The sequence below is a fragment of the Pseudophryne corroboree genome, chromosome 8 (genome assembly GCF_028390025.1).
Source record: "Pseudophryne corroboree isolate aPseCor3 chromosome 8, aPseCor3.hap2, whole genome shotgun sequence".
NCBI classification, from domain to species: Eukaryota; Metazoa; Chordata; class Amphibia; order Anura; family Myobatrachidae; genus Pseudophryne; species Pseudophryne corroboree.
The window spans coordinates 289,395,376-289,409,204 of record NC_086451.1 but is presented as its reverse complement, the minus strand read 5'-3'; the positions used below and the strand labels follow the sequence as shown (position 1 = coordinate 289,409,204).

Sequence of the window (13,829 nt, the reverse complement as noted above, 5' to 3'; positions counted from 1 at the left end):
AAATGAGGGTGTATTACCAAAGGAACTTCAGTGGGGGTGCCCAACTGCTCATAAGTTAAAATTCTTGGGGGCTTACGAACTCTTTGGGGTCGAGGTGAACTAACTAGTCCTTCAGGCCCTATATCTAATCTTCCGGGGGAGACATCGAACAACTCGGAAGCTTCCCTTACTCCCCAACTTCCCTCATTCACTTCCCCTGTAAAAGTTGAATCAATCACTTCAGGGTGTGGATGCGTCTTTTCCGAAACCCTCTCCTCCCGTAAATATTCGGGATCTCGATAATAACATCCTGAAGCATAGTCATCCATATTGTCACTATTCTCGGTGGCCAATATACCTTCATCATCCTGATCAATGTTCATCCCTTTTAAACCACCTCGATCACTCAGAGGAAGATCACTTCCAAGATACTCCCCCCACCTTATATCTTGACCAATGGGGAGCAAATGCTGCCGATGATAGGTTACTACTGATCCCTGACCATCAGCCCTTGCCAGTTGATAAGCAGGAATATTAGGTAATTTTTTTACAACCACATAGGGCTCACTTCTCCATCTATTACTTAATTTCTTTTTCTTGGGTACCCCCAGCAATTGTATTAATACACGGTCCCCTGGCTGCAAACACTGTTCCTTTACTCCACGGTCGAAGTGTGTTTTATTCTTTTCTCCCATGTGCTTCGATGCAGCTTCCGCTATTTGATAAGAATCTTTCAGCTGTTGTCTTAGTTGCTTAATGTACTGAGAGTGTGAGGATCCAACAGAATAATTAACCTGTGTCCCTAAGCAAACATCTACAGGCAGCCGAGCTTCACGACCAAACATGAGGTAATAAGGTGTAAATCCGGTGGTCTCATTTCTGGTGCAATTATATGCGTGCACTAATGTAGAAACATATCTTTTCCACTTATATTTCCTCTGGGTTCCGAGAGTACCCAGCATATTTAACAGGGTCCGGTTAAATCGTTCAGGTTGGGGATCACCTTGAGGATGGTAGGGTGTGGTTCGTGATTTTTGAATTCCACAGCATTTACACAATTCTTTAATTAACCGACTCTCAAACTCTCTTCCTTGATCGGAGTGGATCCTTGCGGGTAGTCCATAATGGACAAAAAACTTTTCCCATAAAGTGTGTGCGACTGTCCCTGCTCTTTGATTGGATGTTAGATAAGCTTGAGCATACCGTGTAAAGTGATCAGTTACCACCAATAGATGACTATCTGATCCTTCTGGTCCTTCCAAAGTTAAAAAATCTATGCATACTAACTCCATCGGCCCAGAGCTACTGATAGTCACTAAAGGAGCAGCCCTTTGGAGAGGTAGGGTTTTTCTCAGGATACAATTACTGCATGTCCGACAATATTTCTCAATTTCTTGGTTCATAAAAGGCCAGAAGAAACGATCAGCCACTAATCCCTGAGTCTTATCGTATCCCAAATGGCCATGCTGATCATGTAACGAATTCAGTACCATCTTTTTATACTGCGTAGGCAAAATCAACTGTAGGTTAAATCTTCCATCATTCTTCCTAACAGTTCTATATAACACTTCTTTCACGATCCTCAACTTAGGACGTTGTCGCCATAATATTTTGGAGATTGGTGACATTTGCGACCACACCACGGGAAGATGGGGATTCTCTACCAGTCTCAACACAGCAACTATATCTGGATCCTCTCGTTGAGATCTAGCCATCTGCTCCGGTGTTATCCTATCTAAACCCTCCAATTCCATACGAGTTAACCAACAATAGGAGGGAGGAATGGCCGCATCAGACGCTCCAGTGAACAGAATGGCAGCTGATTCGTTATGTCGATTAAGACGGATATGCTGACATAACCCCTTAACCGAGGCGGCAGGCACTTCGATCCACTCATCCTCCTTAACTTTACTATCTTCATGAGATAGCCGGGATAGAGCATCAGCATCATGATTTTTGGCCCCGGGACGATATTTGAGAGTAAATTCATAGTTAGTCAGAGCAGCCAGCCACCGATGGCCAGTACAGTCCAATTTTGCAGATGATTGTATATAAGTCAACGGATTGTTATCCGTGTGTACAGTAAATTGCACGCCATATAAGTAATCGTGGAATTTTTCACTCACAGCCCATTTAAGCGCTAAAAACTCCAACTTATGTACCGGATAATTTCGTTCACTGGTTGACAATCCTCGACTAACATAAGCGATGGGGCGTAAATGTTTACCATGTAACTGATACAACACCCCCCCTAGGCCCTCAAAGGAAGCATCTATGTGAACCTCATAAGGTAAGTCTGGTTGTACATAGGCCAATACAGGGGATTTGGTGAGAAGATCTTTTAGCTGGGTAAATGCTTCCTCACAAGATGCTGTCCATCTTTCACCAAATGGTTCTCGAGGCTTATAATACTGCTGTTCCCTATCCTCCCTTGTAGGGCGGGATCGTTGATTAACAGGAGGATACCCTCGAGTCAATTCAGTCAAGGGTTTGGCAACTACCGCATACTGTGGCACAAATTTACGATAATAACCACAGAATCCTAAAAATGATCTTAGATCTTTCAGGTTTTCAGGTCGAGGCCAGTTCTTAACAGTCACCACTTTTTCCGGATCTGTGGCTATGCCTTGCCTGCTCACTATATGTCCCAAATATTTGACAGAAGACCGACAGAGCTTACATTTTTCAATGGACAATTTTAGCCCACGTGCCTGAAGTCGATCGAGTACTTTAAGTAGCCTTTCATTGTGCTCTTCTAGATCTTTTCCGAAAACTATAATGTCATCAAGGTACACCAATACCTCCCGGTAGCACATGTCCCCGACGGTCTTTTCCATGGTTCTTTGAAAAGTAGCGGGGGCTCCTCTTATGCCTTGAGGCATCTTTAGAAACTCAAAGAATCCAATCGGGCAAATGAAAGCAGTCTTGGCTCGGTCATCCCGGCTCATTGGAATCTGATAGTAGCCACAGCGGAGATCCAGCACAGAGAACCATTTACTCCCGTTTAAGCAATCTAGGGCTTCGTCCACCTTGGGAACTGTATACTGATCCGGCACAGTGCGACTATTTAATGTGCGATAATCGATGCATAGCCGTATCTCTCCACTCTTCTTGCGAGCGACCACTATAGGGGATGCATACGGACTTTCCGAGTCTGCTATAACATTGTTCTCCAATAAATTACGTAGATGCTCTCTTACGTCGTCAAAGTCAGCTGGAGCTAATCTTCTTGACCTCTCCCTGAAAGGGGTGGTATCCGTAAGGGTAATGTGATGTTCTACTCCAGTAGCTGTACCCAGATCCCAGTCACTCTTAGAGAAGACTGCTTCCCTTAACCGTAGCTGTTCCATCAGAAGTTGCTTGCTGGCTGGATCTATATCACTGCCCTTAAAGCATACTTCTAAGTCACTATCCGAAGAGTAAACATCCAAGAAGTTCCTATTCCCATCGGGGACTACACGATAACTTTCCATTCTATGGAATCGGTCAGTGTCTTCATGAGTTTGTTCTACTACACCAAATTGATGGCCCTTCTCTTGCTTCCCACACCATCGAATTAGGTTGCGATACAGGTTAGTATTGGTCCCTATTATGGCTGATAACTGTCCATTATCCCCCGGAGAGTCAGGGCATACCAATGCTATCAACGGAACGGTTTCATTAGGGGTGATCAGCCCGGGTTCAAAAGAAATTTGGGTAATAATATACCCTAAATAGGGGTACTTTTGTTCGCTTAATCCCCATACAGTAAGGCCACTAAGAGGTTGAATGGAGACGTCAGCCAAATGTTCCCGATACCAGGATTCAAATACTATAGACACTTGCGACCCGCTGTCCATTAATATTGTACAATCTTGGCCGTTAATCATAGCCTTAATGAGTGGGGCAGGCCCCATAAGACTTTCTGGGATATTATCTACCCACTGTGCACTCCCCATCGCTCGAACGTTTAGAATCGGGGAGCCTGTGAGGGGGTCACAGCACTCCCACTGAAGTTTTCCAGTTGGTGATCTGGTGGTGTAGGGGTGTGAGTTGTATTTCCTCCCCGGCCGCTTCCAGTGCCAGGACATTCAAAAGACCTAAGTCCTGGCTGACCACAGCTATAGCATATAATGGGATTCCTACTCCTACTTCCCTGAGTCATTCCCCGTCCTCTCATGACAGGCCATCCTGTATTAGACTGTGGGCGGGATTGTAAAGCAATCAGCTGATCGATCTTTTTATTTTGTTCTTCAATCAACTTCAAAAGCCTCTCATCCATATTAGGGGGGGATGGCGTAGGTAATACCACCTTCACTCTTTTTATATTTTTTTTCTCGGGTATCTATCTGAATCTCTTCTAATTTAACCTCTTTTACCAATTCAGTAAGAGTAGGAGGAGGTCCCCTAGCCATTGTGCATCGTAGTCGCTGGGCCACGGGATGGTTAGTCATGGCTCCTTTCAACACCTGTTTCATACGTCGCTCATCTACGGCCCCCGTTTCAATACCTCCTTTGTCGACAATCTGGTAGATTAGTCTATCCACCCTATAAATATAGTGGGTCAAAGTCTCCCCCGGCTCCTGGTACGTCCTATTTAGGCGAGCCAACAAATCACCCACATCCTCGAGTGTTCCATACGAGAAGTCCAGAGCTTCGATGTAATCCTTTAAAGTGGCTGTTGTTTTACTCCTCCTAGTAGCCTGAATTACCCGCATAGCAGGTCCCCGTAAACTCTCTACTATTCTTTGTTTTTTTATATGCTCTGGGCAATGCCATTCCTCCGAATGCTGAATGGCAGCCTCTCGCCAAGTGTCATAAGTCTCTTCTCCAGCCGGTACTGGTGTAATTCCCGAGAATATTCTGAGTCTACGGTATCCTCCCTCATAATGCCAACGCTCCAGTTGACTGACCATCTTGTCTACGACCGCCTCTACTCCTGTTCCTGTGACATCCTCCTTATTCCCTGAAGACTCTTGGGGGTCAGCAGTAGGCGGGGAATCCACTACCAGTAGGGGCCCGGTACCTAAATCACCTCCCGATAAGGCCTCAGCTGCTACCATCTCCTCCCCTTCAGGCCATATCACTTGTACTTTCCCTCCAACAGCCCCTTCCACTACTACCATGCAGGGGATTAAAGTCTTATCCAATGGGTTCCTATTACTAATCAATATAGCATAGGTATCCCCAGATTGTCCTTTCCACCTATCCACCACACAGGGCTGACTGATGCCATAAAAGTTTCCCACTGCCCGTATCGCCAAGTCATCATTAACGGCGTTAAGCGGTCCAATAAGAACAAAACTGCATATAGGTTCCACTCCCTTCTCCGTACACCATCTGTATATATCCGTCACAGTTACCTCCTCCATGACCCACCTGTTACTAGAACTCCTGAGTGGGTGTTATCTTTTGTCGGGATCTCAGCAGTGCCTCCAAATGTAACCCCTTTCTACTCGTTATTCCCTGGGAGAAATAAGGTTACCACTACTTACAATTAAAGTGTGCCTCCACCCAAACTGATTTGATGTGGGCTAGCTTGGGAAAGCCCTTAGGATAACATGGTACCACTTTTATGATCTCGTACGAGTAGTACAATAGAGATCCTATTACTTTAACCTTACCTATGTTCTTCACTTTTGTCTTTCAGACATATGCCAGTTAGAGTCTCCGGAATCCTGAGTTACAGGTAAGTCAAGTAAATAGGCATAAAACACAACCAACCATTTTTAGTAATTATAGTTTATCTGTTCACCAGTATAAATATATTTCTGTAAACCTTTCAATACTTATATACTCTATGGGTATACAATAATATCTGCATGCATTACAAAAAACATGTGGAACCGGTTATACAAAAAAAAAAACCCTGGGACCTCACAATATTACCTATACCCGTTATGGGGTGACATTACTACGCTTATTATTCTTATGTTCTCTCTCCTCTAATGTTTCGTTGGTGCACACGTTGGGGCCCTGGAGAATATAATAAATAGTAGCGGAGAGTGTGGGGTGACGATGAGGAGTAGATATTCCACTGGCTATATAGTTTCCACAAATTGTTGAAGTTCGTATATATAGATATATATCATAGATTCTCAGTAAGAGATATGGCACAATCCGTGTACTCACTAGTAATTGTCTCTTTGATGCTAATGGATATTACCTGTATTGATCCACAATTACTGCAGATCCTCTGGGTGAAGGATTGTGGTATAGTAGTCCCGGTCCTCTACAATCCAAATTAATTCATCAACACAATAAAGTTGAATGAGTTCAACAGGTCATTTCTCATACCCGAGCAGCTTATTAAGTTACAGTATATATCTGTATATTGTTTTGGTTAAACCCCTTATCGAGGAAGATATTGCAGACGTCTATTATAGAAGGTTCCCTTGCCGGGACTACCTACAGCGAGGTGGCTCCTCCAATAATAATATATACCTGAGGGTGATTACTAGTATCGATACATTCCCCAATCCGAGGGCTATGTTGGATCTACTTTATGCCCGTGGGGATTGAAATGGATAAGGGTTGACTCAAATCTACCTATGATACAGATTTTGAAATTATTCTCAGTAAGGCAGTGTCCCGGTTGGACAGTGAAATCTCCTCCCAGCCCAATAAGTCTCTCTCCCTGAGATGTAGTTGCTATTCTGGCAGACGCTGCTAATTAAAAGTTGGTTGCTCTATTGTCCTCCCCCTACTGTGAGGCTTCACAACAATTACTCCCTCGTAAAGACCTTGCTGTACCTGGAAAGCAGACCTTCGTTAGACAGCTCATACATCTAGAGCTGCTCAGCAGGATAATGCTCCTGAGGTGCTTCCAGCTCTCCGCGGCCACTTCTCAGAGTCCGGATTCCGATTACTGCCACTTTAAATAGGATACTATGTGGAATACATCCAAATGTTAATAATTGTTAGCCATTGACTGGGAGCTGGAAGTAACAACGATACATGGGTTCCCAATTATCAGTGGTGAATGGGCTGCACTGTATAGAGGTAATAACTCTGACTGAATTTCTTCCCTGACTAGATTATGCAATTATGCAAAGTCACATATTCTTGTCCATTTGTACAGTAGACTGTCACTTAGATTTATAGTATTCATAAAACACCCTGTAGTGAAGGTTACCTGCTGTAGATGAAGGTTATAACAAAAATCCCTGTCCTTATCATGTCTCTGCACAGGATGAGATAGTAAACTCCCTTCTGTATAATGCCCTTCTCTGGCCAAGTAGAATACAATCTATTTTTTTTTTCTTTATGGGTAGTAGGTTACAGCCTCCTTACTCTGTCACTGTTTGTGAGGGTTTCTCACCTCCCTGTAGGCGGATCAGTCCAGAGCGTTCTCCATTTATTGCTCAGACATTCCTCTCATCTTCTAGACCTGTGTCGTGAAGCCTCCCCCTCAGACGTAGGCAGTTATCGGAACCCTCCGCTCTCAGGTACACTACCACCACCCCTTCCTCTTTTCCCTCCTCTCAGGGTGAGTGTCTTTGTGGGGGCAATAATGTGGGGTTATAGTACCATCCAAGCGGCTCCGGGTTACAGGAGTAGCTTTGATACAGCCGATCCTCCTTCTCCGATCTCCGTCTTTGTTTTAGCGCGGCTCCAGCTTCGTCACCCTCTCCTCCTCTCTCCGTCTCACCCAGCACGGCTCGAGCGCCTTCCAACTGTCCCGCTCTCGTCGTCTCCCACAGCGCGGCTCGAGCTCCCTCACACAGTCTCGCACGAGAGCTTCCAGAAAAGTCTCTGCATTCCCTCATGCCCAATATTTACCACAATGAATAAACTTATATATATATAATATTATTATACACAAAAAAAACTATAAAAACATCAATACATCAAGTATACTTATATGCTGTATTAAACCATAAACAAATCATTTATTTCATTCAATATACAGTGTTACAGAATCATTGATGTATCATCCGGATACCTATCTGTGATTACCTGTGCTGTGTATAATCAGTCGTGCACTGACTTTGAACTATGTGACGTTGGTTTTCTTAATCCCTATGGATTTTACCTTGTTCGACTGTGCATCAGACCCAGACTGTCCAACTACGAAATCGACTACACAGCATTCTGATCACCTGAGCACCACATCGTCTATACCTCACTATCGTCTGCAATTATGTGTCTCTGTCACTAGGGTTTCAAATTGTGATACGGGGGTTATTCAGATTCTGTAGCAGCTGCTACAAGATGCACAAAGTACTGATTATCGGTACATTATCGTGCGTGTGCACGAATGGGTCCTGAAATGAAGGTAGCAGGATGGCAGTAGACTGACAGATAGTGACAGTCTGCTACCATCTGGGGGTGGGGAGGGGGCGGCGCCAGGCTCTATTTGTGAAAATGGAGGTGTGCCATTGCCGTTTAGGACAGAGATTCCCTGGCTTTTGAGACGAGTGGCTTGTGCCACAACATGGGTGCTGCAAGTCGAACGATGGTGAGTGGGAGATCCGATGCTGCGTTCTAGGATGCAAGTCAGATCACTACTGCTTGTAATAGATCACTACTGATTGTAATAGATGCCTTCCATTGCATTACCATACAGAGCTATCTCTGCTAATTCCAAGGTACCAGCAGTGATAGCAACTCCAACCACATCTCAGGCCTCTTGCAGGGGCCGATAAGCCCTCATTTGCTGATAGCCAATTCAATAGAATCATAAAGTAAAAGCCACTAAGACTTTTTTTACTTTTAATTATCTCCTATATATTTGCCTTAATCTGTGACTCTGTGCCCGTAACGCTGGGCGGAGTCACAGAGCTGGGCGGAGTCAACTGCATCTGCTGCAGGGAGCTACCCCATACCCAGTGCCAGCAGCAGTCAGGTGCAAGACCCTACCTTACAGTATAGGAGGTGAGGATGGCCACCAGCTGCCGGCTGCTGTGCCTGTCCTTCCTCCCCCTCCAATCACCTGTGACAGCAGGCTGTGCGGGTCCCGACAAGGGGGCGGAGCTACGGTGTCACGAGGGGGCGGAGCTACACGGAATAGAGGGGCGGAGCTACACGGAACCAGACAGCTGAACAGTGGTGGAATCAGCATTGCAGTGACGGCCAGCCAGACTTGGTAAGTGGAGGGTGAGAGAGAAATGTGTATGTGTGTGTGTGTGTGTGTGTGTGTGTATATATATATAGTGGGTGTGTGTGTGTGTGTGTGTGTGTGTGTGTGTGTGTGTGTGTGTGTGTGTGTGTGTGTGTGTGTGTGTATATATATATGGTGGGGTGTGTGTGTGTGTGTGTGTATATATAGTGGGGTGTGTGTGTGTGTGTGTGTGTGTGTGTGTATATGGTGGGGTGTGTGTGTATATATGGTGTGTGTGTGTGTGTGTGTGTGTGTGTGTGTGTATACATATAGTGGGTGTGTGTGTATATATGGTGGGGTGTGTGTTTGTATATATGTGTGAATTGTGTGTGTGTGAGGTATGTCTGTGTGTGCGCACTTTATGGACGCCACTGCTGGGGGGGCCATTACATGCAAGGACGCTACTAATATAGGGGGGGGCATTACGTATAAGGACGCTACTACTATAGGGGGGCACTACGTATAAGGACGCTACTACTATGGGGGGGCATTACGTATAAGGACGCTACTACTATAGGGGGGCACTACGTATAAGGACGCTACTACTATGGGGGGGCATTACGTATAAGGACGCTACTACTATAGGGGGGCACTACGTATAAGGACGCTACTACTATGGGGGGGCATTACGTATAAGGACGCTACTACTATAGGGGGGGCATTACGTATAAGGACGCTACTACTATGGGGGGGCATTACGTATAAGGACGCTACTACTATAGGGGGACATTACGTATAAGGAGGCTACTAATACTGGGGGGCATTACATATAAGGACGCTACTACTATAGGGGGGGCATTACGTAAAAGGACGCTACTACTATGGGGGGGCATTACGTATAAGGACGCTACTACTATGGGGGGGCATTACGTATAAGGACGCTACTACTATGGGGGGGCATTACGTATAAGGACGCTACTACTATGGGGGGGCATTACGTATAAGGAGGCTACTAATACCGGGGGGCATTACATATAAGGACGCTACTACTGGGGGGGGCATTATGTATAAGGACTCTATTACTTCTGGGGGGCATTATGTATAAGGACGGTGCTACTACTACTGGGAGGGCATTACATGTAAGGATGCTACTACTACTGGGGGGGCATTATGTATAAGGACGGTACTACTACTGGGGGCACATTATGTATAAGGATGCTACTACTACAGGGGTGGCATTACGTATAAGGACGCTACTATTACTGTTGGGGGGCATTACATATAACTGCTACTACTACTGGGGGGCATTACGTATAAGGACGCTACTACTACGGGTGGGGCATTACGTATAAGGATGCTACTATTACTGTTGTGGGGCATTACATATAACTGCTACTACTACTGGGGGGGCATTATGTATAAGGACACTACTACTATTGGGGGGGCATTATGTATTAGGACGCTACTACTACTGGGGGGGCATTATGTATAAGGATGCTACTACTACTGGGGGGGCATTATGTATAAGGATGCTACTACTACTGGGGGGGCATTATGTATAAGGACGCTACTATTACTGTTGGGGAGCATTACATATAACTGCTACTACTACTGGGGGGGCATTATGTATAAGGACACTACTACTATTGGGGGGGCATTACGTATATGGACGCTACTACTACGGGTGGGGCATTACGTATAAGGACGCTACTACTACGGGTGGGGCATTACGTATAAGATGAATAAGATTGTGCTACATTGTGGCGTAATTTTAAATGGGGGTACTATTGTGTGGCCATGCCCCTTAGTTGTGAGACCACACCACTTTTCCCGATGCACTACAAAGGAATATGGGAGGGCGCAAAATTCATAGTTTGCAGGGGGGCGCCGAACACCCTAGCACCGGCCCTGGCCACCAGTAGCAAAAGTACACCACGGCCACTGACACTATCTGCAGGGAAGGGAACAGCGCTGATATGGAGGGTACTTGCAGGCAGCGAGTCGCCGCCCGCAGCTCCTCTCCCACCTACACACCATACCTGCCGCCTGACACCCACACCCCAGGGAGAGGGCGCTAGCTCAGGCACCGCTAGATCAGCATCTGCAGCATACAGACAAGGGCTGCCATGCTCAGCGGCAAGCGGTGCGGAGCATGTGCAGCGGGACAGCGCCAGGACGGGACACGCACTAATCAACATTGCTGCTGGGACGGTGCTCCCTCCGTCTGCAGCCTAAGGACGCGCGCCGCACCTCTCCAGGGAAACACCATGCCTGCCCGCCCACAGGGCTCCGGACGCTTACCTATGCTCCGCGATCACAGCAGCTGACGCTGCCATGCAGGATGGAGGAATGACGCCCGTCAGACGGGGCGGACAGTGTGCGGCGGAACGGGGCCAGGAAGGAATGCTGACCACGACCCATTGCTGCTGGGTCTGAGCTCCCTCCCTCTGCAGTCACCATCTCACAGCAGCAGCCTGGAGGTTAGTGGCCACCACGACCCGCACATCCTTACCTCACACATACCTCACACATACCTCACACATGAGAGCAAAGGTACACACACTGTGACATCACACCTGTAGCCCACCCCTATATCTGCTAAGTACTCCCCGTCACTATGCCCTGTCACCCTCATCCTGCTCTCTAACTGCCTGTTTGTGTACTGGCCTTCACCCCTCTTACACCATCACCAACCCTCACTAACTACCACAGAGACTCTGTGCACTGATATCTGCCCCTCCACCACCTGCAGCGCCCCTGGACCCCTCCCCATCCCCTGCAAACCCCCGCACCTGCCCCTCCACCACCCGTGGCACCCCAACCCACTGCGCCTTCGGACCCCCTACCCCACCCGCAGTGTCTTCCAAACCCCTCCCCCATCTGCAGCAGCCCCTCCCCCATCCGCCACACCCCGCATCTGGCTCTCCCCCGCCCGCTGCACCTTTGGATCCCCTACCCCACCCACGCAGCAGGCCCTTCCCAATCCGCATCGCCTACACCATTCGCAACAGCACCGCACCCGCCACTCCCCCACCCACGTTACCCCCGCATCCACCCCTCCCCCACCCACCGCGCCCCCTGGACACCTCCCCCATCCACTGCACACTCGCACCCACCCCTTCCCCATCTGCAGCGCCTTCGAAACCCCTCCTCCATCCGCAACAGCCCTGCAGCTGCCATCCCCCACCTGCGACACCCCTGCTCCTACCCCACCCACAACGCCTTCATACCCCCTCCCCCATCCGCGGTCCCCACTCCCCAAACCCCTTCCTGTTGCAAGGGACTACGCCCCCTTCACCATCGGACGCCCTGTCATTGTGCAATATTCAAACACTAACAAAACTAGGAATGCAGGTAATACTCCATAGATTGAACACCAGAAAGGCGTGCAGGAGTTAAGGGGGCGTAGCCCCTTCCGACGGTGTGAAGAGCGCCCGTGGGGCGCGATGAAGCACCTAGTGTAAACATATTTACTAAGTAGGACAGCTTACAGGGGCAGTATGTGCATGTCCTGCCCGTTTGTACTCCATTCAAGATGGCATATGGTACAGTACAGTGGAAATATTTTGCAATCATTGGTACTTTTTGGACTGACAGTACCGACACATGTTGCCGCCAGAGCTTTTACCTATGTAACTAGTCATGTGTATGCGTGTGACTATTTTACTGTGTTCTGCCCATTGAGAAGTACATCATTAGTTTTTAAACTGTGTAGGGTAAAATTACTTTTTAGCCTATATTAAAACGACATAAACATTAATGTAACAGCAGACATCTCCTTCCACTTAACATAATTTTCTACAACTGGAAAACAAGTTGGATGAAAAAGAGCCGCCTGTCGTATATTAAGGATAAACCTCCCCACATTATGTGTAAAGACAGTATGCTACTTTCACACATCCTCATCCTCTCATGTTACTATTATAACCTTACAGCCTGCTCCCTGGGAATGTCTGCAGTATGTGTAAGATGTGCGGGTGTGGCTCTGTTTACACAGAATCTGGAAAGGCGCGGAGCTGACGTGGAGTGTAATTAAGGGCATATTAGAGGATTTCACTAAGTTGTTTACAGACACTGACAACAGTTTTCAATTGAAAACATTTCATTATACAAGTATACTTATCATTTGTTCTCTTGGGCTGTTGTTCTTCAGTCACTGGGCGTTCTCTTGCACACCTCAAAGGAAATAGATTATACATTTCCCGCTTGGTTACTTGTCACTTCCACAAGTGTATCTCAGGCTTTATGAAGCAAAACAGGTTACAAGGACATTACCATAACTGTTTGGGGTAATTCTCTTTACTTTTTGCAGTCCATCGAATTTGCACAAGAAGAAGCAATTAAAGGAACAGTGGCCCTCATGCCGAGTTGTGCGCTCGTTGCCGATTTTCGCTATGCTGCGATTTGTTGCTAAATGCGCATGGTATGCAGAGCGCATGCGCTTAGTTATTTAACTAAAAACTTAGCAGTTTTGCTGTTCATCCCGCGGCGCTTTTAAGTCGCACTGCTGATCGGTTAGTGATTGACAGGAAAGGGGTGTTTCTGGGTGGTAACTGAGCGTTTTCCGGGAGTGTGCTAAAAAACGCAGGCGTGTCAGGGAAAAATGCGGGAGTGTCTGGAGAAACGGGGGAGTGGCTGGCCGAACACAGGGTGTGTTTGTGACGTAAAACCAGGAACTAAACGGACTGAGCTGATCGCAGTCTAGGAGTAGGTCTGGAGCTGCTCAGAAACGGCAAGGAATTATTTTTCTCTGACGTCCTAGTGGATGCTGGGAACTGCGTAAGGACCATGGGGAATAGCGGCTCCGCAGGAGACTGGGCACATCTAA

At 47.0% G+C, this 13,829-nt stretch overlaps 1 long non-coding RNA gene across 1 annotated transcript in view; it reads left to right on the top strand.

Moving 5' to 3' along the window:
- The window catches only part of LOC134947724 (uncharacterized), a 213,698-nt gene that overhangs the window by 14,012 nt on the left and 185,857 nt on the right, over nt 1-13,829 (top strand). The window contains exon 3 of the long non-coding RNA XR_010182727.1: nt 5,609-5,647. This is a non-coding gene — a long non-coding RNA (uncharacterized LOC134947724). The remainder of the gene's footprint in view (nt 1-5,608; nt 5,648-13,829) is intronic.